This window comes from Carcharhinus amblyrhynchos, unplaced genomic scaffold (genome assembly GCF_965287045.1).
Source record: "Carcharhinus amblyrhynchos unplaced genomic scaffold, sCarAmb.v2.hapA chromosome_360, whole genome shotgun sequence".
Taxonomy (NCBI): Eukaryota; Metazoa; Chordata; class Chondrichthyes; order Carcharhiniformes; family Carcharhinidae; genus Carcharhinus; species Carcharhinus amblyrhynchos.
This window is the reverse complement of record NW_027650100.1, coordinates 68,868-77,330: the sequence shown is the minus strand read 5'-3', so window position 1 is coordinate 77,330 and position 8,463 is coordinate 68,868. Positions and strand designations below refer to the sequence as shown.

Sequence of the window (8,463 nt, the reverse complement as noted above, 5' to 3'; positions counted from 1 at the left end):
CTACTGATCACCATGAAACCATTGTTGATTGTCTGTTTAATGTCCCTTAGAGGAGGAAATTTGCAGTCCTTACCTGGTTCAGCCTACATGCATGTCCACTACGATTCTCACCAACCTTTACAGGTGTACCATTCTTTCTGTTGAATCACAGCTTGGTATGCCTCCTGCTCTGCCCAACATAGCAAGAAACTACAAAAGGTTGTGAATGTAGCCCAATCCATCACACAAACCAGCCTCCCATCCATTGACTCTATTTACACTTCCTGCTGCCTCGGAAAAGCAGCCAGCATAATCAAGGACCCCATGCACCCTGGACTTACTTTCTTCCACCTTCTTCTGTTGGGAAAAAAATACAAAAGTCTAAGATCACATACCAACCGACTCAAGAACAGCTTTTTCCCTGCTGCTGTCAGACTTTTGAATGGACCTACCTCGCACTAAGTTGATCTTTCTCTACACTGAACTATGACTGTAACACTACAATCTGCACTCTCTCCTTTCCTTCTCTGTGAATGGTATGCTTTATCTGTAGATCGTGCAAGAAACAATACTTTTCACTGTATACTAATGCATGTGATAATAATAAATCAAATCAAATATGACTCCAGATACAAAGCAATGTGGTTGACTCTTAACTGCCCTCTGAAATGGCCAAGCAAGCAAGCCACTTAGCTGAAGGGCAATTAGGGATAAGCAATAAATGCTGGTCCTGCCAGCGACACCCACATCCTGTGAGAGAATAAAACAAAATTATCTACTAAGGTGGAAGGAGGCCAAATTAGAATTGGCAAAGCGTGTAGCTACAATATCTGAATTGATCACCTGCTGTGTCTCAGTGTGCAGCACTCTTGTCTATGAGTCAGAGGGTTGTGCAGGTTCATGACCTGATCCAGAGGTTTGAGAACAAAACCCAGGCTGACGTTCTGTCCCCTCGGCTGCATGTGCCACTATTTTGAAGAAGAACGCGGATGTCCTCCGCATTGCCCTGTTCAATATATAACCCTCAACCAATACCAACATATTGCAGACTACCTGGTCACCCAATAGTCGGCACATCTGGCAGTGCTGCACTGGCTCAAGTTGAATTTGATTCGATTTATTATTGTCACATGGATACAGTGAAAAGTATTATCTCTTGCACAGCAATATGGACAAGCATACCGTACATAGACTACATAGGGGAAAGGAAAGGAGAGGGTGCAGACTATAGTGTTACAGTCACAGCTAGGGTGTAGAGAAAGATAACTTTCCTGGAGAGGAATTTGAACCCACTACCTTCTGATTCAGGTGAGCATGTTAACCCCAGGCAATGTGCACAACTCTCAGTCCATCTGTTTTAATAATAGTTACATATTTTGACATTATACCTTGCAATTAATAAAATTTTTAACTAACATTTTTTACACACAGGGTGGTTAATGTCTGGAACGCACTGTCTGGGATAGTGTTGGAGCAGATATGGTAGTGGCATTTAAGGGGCAACTAGAGGAAAAATGAATGGGATGGGAATGGAAGGATACAGACTCTGTAAGTGCATACGGTTTTAGTTTAGGCAGGCATCATGATCGGTGTAGGCTTGGAGGACCAAAGGGTCTGTTCCTGTGCTGTAAAGTTCTTTGTTCGTCAGCCAACTGGTAAATATGTGAGCCTGACTGGTAAATATGAAGACAGTAACTCGAAAATAGATACAAATGAGAAGTTCACCTTCTACCATCCTGACAGTCACGGGATACAGCGATAATAGAGATATTGAGTCATCACAATGATTAGTCTCCATCAATGAGTTTAGAACAGACCCAGACATGAGGTGAGAGAAATCTCTCCCCGCCCCATGCTGAACAGATTTGGCAACCAGAGGTCCAAGGTCACCCATTCCCCCCCCACAACTGCTGCACAATCAAATATCCATGGAATGTCTCCCAAAATAATATTGTCCTGAAGAATTTTCATTAATTTGCATTGGAACCAATCAATACAATCTGCTTTCAGTGCCTCCCCAGGGAGCCGAGTGTATAGATTGCCCACTCACTCACTAAGATATTATTTCTGCAGTAAAATGATGCACAGCTGAATAAGACAAAGAGGTTCCATTTCACAAGGGAGACATGTCCTGGGCCCCCTCAGTCTTTCTCTGTTTCTTTCCCCCTTCTTCTTGGTCACGGTTCTGTAAAATCCTCTTATAAATTCACCCAAGTGGCAATGTGACCAGTCACCCTTTTAGCGTAGGGCAGTTACTGCAGGGCAATTCATGAGAACAGGGGCAGGAATTAGAGGAAGAGTTGGAATATGAGATGTTTTGCCCTATTCACATTGAGCAAGGAGAGCTGGGATGTCTTGGGCTCTGTGTTAACGAGAAAAAAAGAGATCATCTTGTTATTAACACGTTGTTGGTTGCAGGACTGTCTGGAGCATACAATTTCTTTGCTGGTGGACTGGCTTTCCTGCCAAACTACAATGGCCACACCTCAAAAGTACTTAAATTGGCTGTAAATTGCTCTGAGTCATCCAGTCGTTGTGAAAGATACTATATTAATGCAGTGAGGTTAAATGGCCATCTGCAATGGACATTTAGCTGAAGGGTGATTGACCATTGAGCTACAGAAATGTACAGCACAGAAAAGGCCCTTTGGCCCATTGGGTCTGCATCGACAATAACTACCATTAAAGGCACGCTAATCCCATTTTCCAGAACTTTTCCCACATCCTTGAATGTTCTGATATTTCAAGTGCTCATCCAAATCCTTTTTAAAGGTTGCAATGATTCCAATCTCCTCTACCTTCCCAGGCCATGCATTCCAGATTCCCACCATCTTCTGAGTAAATTTTTTTTTCTCAAATCCCCTCTGAATCGTCCTGCCCCTCACCCTAAAACTATGCCCCCCTTCATGATTTGATCCCCCTCAACCAAGGGGAACAGTTGCTTCCTATTCCTACACACATCTTGGGACACTAAGGGTCAATTTAACATGGCCAATCCACCTAACTGGCAAATCTTTGGAGTGTGGGAGGAAACCAGAGCACCCGGAGGAAACCTATGCAGACACGGGGAGAACGTGCAGACTCTGCACAGACAGTGACCCAAGAATGTAATTGAACCTGGATCCCTGGCACTGTGAGGCAGCAGTGCTAACCATTGTACCCCCAAATTTTAGAATTCCTATGGTGCAGAAGAGGCCATTTGGCCCAACAAGTTGGCACCAACTGTCTAACAGAACATCATACAAATGTCCTAACTCTTACCTTATCCCCATAACCCCATACATTCCCCATGGTTAATCCATCTAACCTGGTCCATATCCCTGGATGGCAGGGTGACGTAGTGGTTAGCACTACTGCCGCACGGCGCCAGAGACCTGGATTCAATTCTGGCCTTGGGTGACTATGTGGAGTTTGCACATTCTCCCCATGTCTACGTGGGTTTCCTCCAGGTGCTAGGTTCTATGGTTTCCTGCCACACTCCAAAAGTGTGCTGGTTAGGTGGATTGACCATGCTAAAGTGTCCCTAAGTGCCCAACGATGTGTAGGCTAGGTGGATTAGCCATGGAAAATGTGTGGTGTTACAGAGGTAGGGCAGGGGAGAGGACCTGGGTAAGATACTCTCCGTCAGAGAGTCATTGCAGACCTGCTGGCTTCTTTTCTACTGTAGGGATTCAATGGCAATTTTATATTCCTCAGTCATGTTCCATCCCCCCCTCCAGCCTTCTTTTAAGTTTAAAGTTATTTATTAGTGTCACAAATAGCTTACATTAACATTGCAATGAAGTTACTGTGAAAATCCCCTCGTCGCCACACTTTGGCACCTGTTCGTGTACACTGAGGGAGAATTTAGCACAGCCAATGCACCCAAACCAGCACGCCTTTCGAACTGTGGGAAGAAACCGGAGCACCTGGAGGAAACCCACGCAGATATGGGGGAGAAACAGTAGACTCCACACACAGTGACCCGGGGCCAGGAATCGAATCTGGGTCCCTGGCACTGTGATGTGAAGATGGGGTGGGCACAGTAAGAAGTCTCACAACACCGGGTTATAGTCCAACAGCTTTGTCTAAGGGTCCTCTGGACTCAAAACGTCAGCTCTTTTCTCTCCTTACAGATCCTGCCAGACTGCTGAGATTTTCCAGCGCTTTCTCTTTTGGTTTCAGATTCCAGCAGTAATTTGCTTTTAGTAAAGTCCAAAAGGTTTATTTGGAATCACGAGCTTTCAGAGCACTGCTCCTTCATCAGGTGATTAGGTGTGAGGCAGCAGTGCTAACCACCGTGCTGCCCCTAAATTGTCCCTTAGTGTCGGACTCATTAACAGGGGTTAAGGGGATGGGGGTGGGATTGTTATCGGTGCAGGTTCAATGGCCCTCCTTCTGCACTGCAGAGGGTGGGGTGCTTTGGGAGTGTGGGGTGTGGGAGTGGGGTGTCTGTGAGGGGGGAAGGGTGTGGGGTGGGGGAAGCAGCTATGTGGGGGAGAGGCAGGGTGTGGGGAGGGGGGGATGTGTGTGGAGTAGGGTGGGGGGGTGGTATAGGGGTATGGGGGAGAGGGGCTGTGTGAGGAGAGGGTGTGTAGGGTAGGGTGGGGGTGGCATTGGAGAGTGGGGGAGAGGGGATGTGTGGGGGAAAGGGGGTATGTGGGGGAGAGAGGTGTGCGGGAGGAGAGGGGATGTGTGGGGGCTGACATGAGGGTTTGGGGAAGAGGGGATGTGTGGGGGAAAGGGGTGTGTGGGGGGAAAGTGAGGTATGTGGGGGAGAGAGGTGTGTGGGGCAGTGGCGTAGGGGTGTGGGGGAGAGGTGGTGTGTGGGAGTGTGGGGGAGGGTGTGAGGGAAAGGGGGTATATGGGGGAAAGGGGTGTGTCGGGGGGAGAGGGGAGTGTGTGGGGGAGAGAGGGTGCATGGGAGTGTGGAGGGGTGGGGGAAGTGGGTATGTGGGGGAGAGGGGTGTGGGGGGGAGAGGGGTGTGGGGAGGAGAGTGGAGTGTGTGAGGGAGAGGTGTGTGTGGGAGTGTGGGGGGGTGAGGGAAAGGGGGTATGGGGCGGGAGAGGGGTGCGTGGGGGGAGAGTGGAGTGTGTGGGGGGAGATTATTAAACGAAAATCCCTAGTTTCCCAGCACTGAGCAGATTAAATGCCACTTTAAAACTCAGCATGCAGCCTGTCTATATTGAGTGTGCCTGTGTTATTTTCTCTCTGTGATATACAATATAGGCTGGTGTGTGTGTGTGTGTGTATCATTTCACACCCATGTTAGATGACCTGGGGAGGGCTATCCAGCAGCGCCCCTGCTGGTGCTGCTCTGCGGTGCAGGACTCAGGAGCTCGGGGAGAAGACTGCAGCACATATCATCTGGTTTTTTTCAATCACCCCCCAGCTTTTACATCAAGCAGGTAAATAAAAAAACTACATTTACATCTCTTTCCTTTAATGCATGCGTCTTTTGCTTCTGATAAAACATATACCTTTCTATTTTAATTGCACTTTTTTTGGGTGGGGGGTAAGGGGGGAGGGGGAAAGTGGGGGGCATTGATTGAGCTCCAGTCTAATTTTCAATAATTAAACCACTCATAATAATGCCGGTGGAATTATATGATTTAAAATAAATAAGACCTCTGCTTTTGGTTTACGCAGCTCCTTCATTTACAAGACTGAGTGCCTCTCACTCGCATTGTTTATCAGCTCTGTAAATATACTTTACATGTTGTCAAAGAACATCTTTTTTAATGTAAAAAGCGAGTTGATGTGGACTAACCCCCCCTCCGCCCCCCCCTCTCTGCTGAGAGCAAACCTCGCTTCTCTTCCCATTTTATCTCGCAGTTCAGGGGGATATTGGAAAAATCCACGCATCTGGAAATGTGTTGGAGCAAGACAGATGTGCAGTCTTTAAAAAAAACGCAGCAATGCGAATTAACAAGGTTATTGCACCTCCCCCCCCCCTCCACCACGGACCCCTCTCCCCAAATAAAACAGGCATTATTTGCCAACTCTGTATTTTCAATGAACGCTGTAAATTAAGGAGAGAGTGAATGGGATGGGAATTGGGAAGGGGAGGCTTGTTTTGCCCTTTGGAGGAAAGGGGGTGTTTTTTTTGGTTATATTGGGATTTTATTTATTGGATGCTGGGTAAGGCAGGTTGTAAATGTGCCTCTGTCTCAGTCACTGTGCCCTCCTCACCCTCTCTGAATGAGGCGCATCAGTGACTCCAATCAATCGGTGCTGTAACCTGTGCCTCCCCACCCACTGTGCAGGCAATCTCTGGAGATGCTGAGGGAGGGAAGGGGGGGGGCGGTGTGGGGGAGAGGGAGCGCATGGGGGGAGAGGGGGGTGTGTGGGTAAGGGGGTGTGTGGGGGTGTTTTGGGGGTGCAGGTGTGGGGGATGTAGGGGAGGGGTGTGTGTAGGGAAAGGGAAGGATGTGGGTGGGGGAGTGGGGTGGAGTGGAGTGGGGTGGGGTGGGATGGGGCGGGCAGAGGGGGTTGTATGGGGGAGAGGGGGGGTGTGGGGTAGGGTGGGAGTGTGGGGTGTGTAGCTACAAGTTGTTCTCTCCTGAGGCTCCCTCAAACCATCTCGTCAACAGCTCCAAGTGAATTAATCAGGACTTGCCTGTAAGGGGGTGAGAGTATGTGGGGTGGGAGGGGGTGAGAGTATGTGGGGTGGGGGGGGGGTGAGAGTGTGTGTGGGGGGGGTGAGAGTGTGTGGGGTGGGGTGAGGGGGGGTGAGAGGGTGGGTGGGGTGAGGGGGGTGAGGTGAGGGGGGGTGAGAGGGTGGGTGGGGTGAGGGGGGTGAGGTGAGGGGGGGTGAGAGGGTGGGGGGGAGACAGAGAGAGGGAGATGAGGGGGGAGAGGAGGAGGGAGAGGAGAGAGAGGAGGGAGAAGAGGGAGAGGGGGGTGAGGAGGAGGGAGAGGGGGAGAGGAGGAGGGAGAGGGGGGAGAGGAGGAGGGAGAGGGGGGAGAGGAGGAGGGAGAGGGGGGAGAGGAGGGGGGGAGAGGAGGGGGGGAGGGGGGGAGAGGAGGGGGGGAGAGGAGGAGGGAGAGAGGGGAGAGGAGGAGGGAGAGGGAGAGAGGAGGAGGGGAAGTAGAGGACAAGGGGAGGGAGAGGGACAGGGGAGGGTGGGAGAGGGAAGGAGGGGAGAGCGGGGGGAGAGGGAAGGGGGGGAGAGAAGGGAGGGAGAGGGAGAAGAGGGTGGGAGCAGAGGGAGAGGAGGGTGGGAGCAGAGGGAGAGGAGGGCGGGAGCAGAGGGAGAGGAGGGCGGGAGCAGAGGGAGAGGAGGCAGAGGGCGGGGGGGCAGAGGGCGGGGGGGCAGAGGACGAGGAGGGCGGGGGGACGGAGGGCGGGGGGACAGAGGGCGAGGAGGGCGGGGGGAGGAGGGCGGGTGTGAGGGGGTAGAGGAGGGGGAGGCGGAGAGGGGAGGAAGGAGAAGGGCGGGGAGGGGGAGAAGGATGGAGGGGAGAGGGCAGGGGGGGAGAGGGAGTGGAGGCGGGGGGAGAGGGAGTGGAGGTGGGGGGAGAGGGAGTGGAGGCGGGGGGAGAGGGAGTGGAGGGCTGGGGAGGAGGGTTGGGGAAAGGGGGAGAAGGAGGGGGAGGACTGTGGGGGTGAGGGGCAGGAGGGCTGTGGGAGGGGCTGGAGGTCAGGGGTGAGAGAGGCCAGTGGGGAGGGGGTGTGGTTCAGGGGGTTACTGTGAGGAAGGGGAATGGGGAATGGGGTAGGGGGAAAATCTCTCTTTTCGTTTTAAATGAGCTAGCACAGCAAACAGAGGGAAAGGTGCAGGAGGGTGGGTGGGGAGAGGGGGAGGAGGGTGGGTGGGGAGAGGGGGAGGAGGGTGGGTGGGGAGAGGGGGAGGAGGGCAGGGTGAGGAGAGGGGGAGGAGGGTGGGTGGGGAAAGGAGGAGGAGGGTGGGTGGGGAGAGGAGGGTGGGGAGAGGGAGAGGAGGACTGGGGAACAGGCGGGGGAGGGCGGAGGGTGGTGATGCGGGTGGGGGTAGAGGAGGGGGAGGAGGACGGGCGGAGAAGGGGAGGAGGGAGGCAGAGAGTGGGAGGAGGGAGAAGGCTGGGGAGGAGGGGGCGGGGGGAGAGGGAGCGGTGGGCTGGGGAGGAGAGTTGGGGAAAGGGGGAGGAGGGCGGGGGGGGGAAAGGGGGAGGAGGGCGGGGGGGGGAAAGGGGGAGGAGGGCGGGGGGGGGAAAGGGGGAGGAGGGCGGGGGGGGGAAAGGGGGAGGAGGGCGGGGGGGAGAAAGGGGAGGAGGGCGGGGGGGGGGAAAGGGGGAGGAGGGGCGGGGGGGGAAACGGGGAGGAGGGCGGGGGGGGGAAGGGGGAGGAGGGCGGGGGGGGGGAAAGGGGGAGGAGGGCGGGGGGGGGGAAAGGGGGAGGAGGGCGGGGGGGGAAAGGGGGAGGAGGGCGGGGGGGGGAAAGGGGGAGGAGGGCGGGGGGGGAAAGGGGGAGGAGGGCGGGGGGGGAAGGGGGAGGAGGGCGGGGGGGGAAAGGGGGAGGAGGG

General features: G+C 53.4%; 1 protein-coding gene across 1 annotated transcript in view; it reads left to right on the top strand.

Annotated features, from left to right (window-relative positions):
* The first annotated feature begins 5,296 nt into the window (after window positions 1-5,296).
* The window catches only part of tp53bp1 (tumor protein p53 binding protein, 1), a 71,841-nt gene continuing 68,674 nt past the window's right edge, over window positions 5,297-8,463 (top strand). The window contains exon 1 of the mRNA XM_080183652.1: window positions 5,297-5,367. The gene's annotated coding sequence lies outside the window, so the exon portion shown is untranslated. The remainder of the gene's footprint in view (window positions 5,368-8,463) is intronic.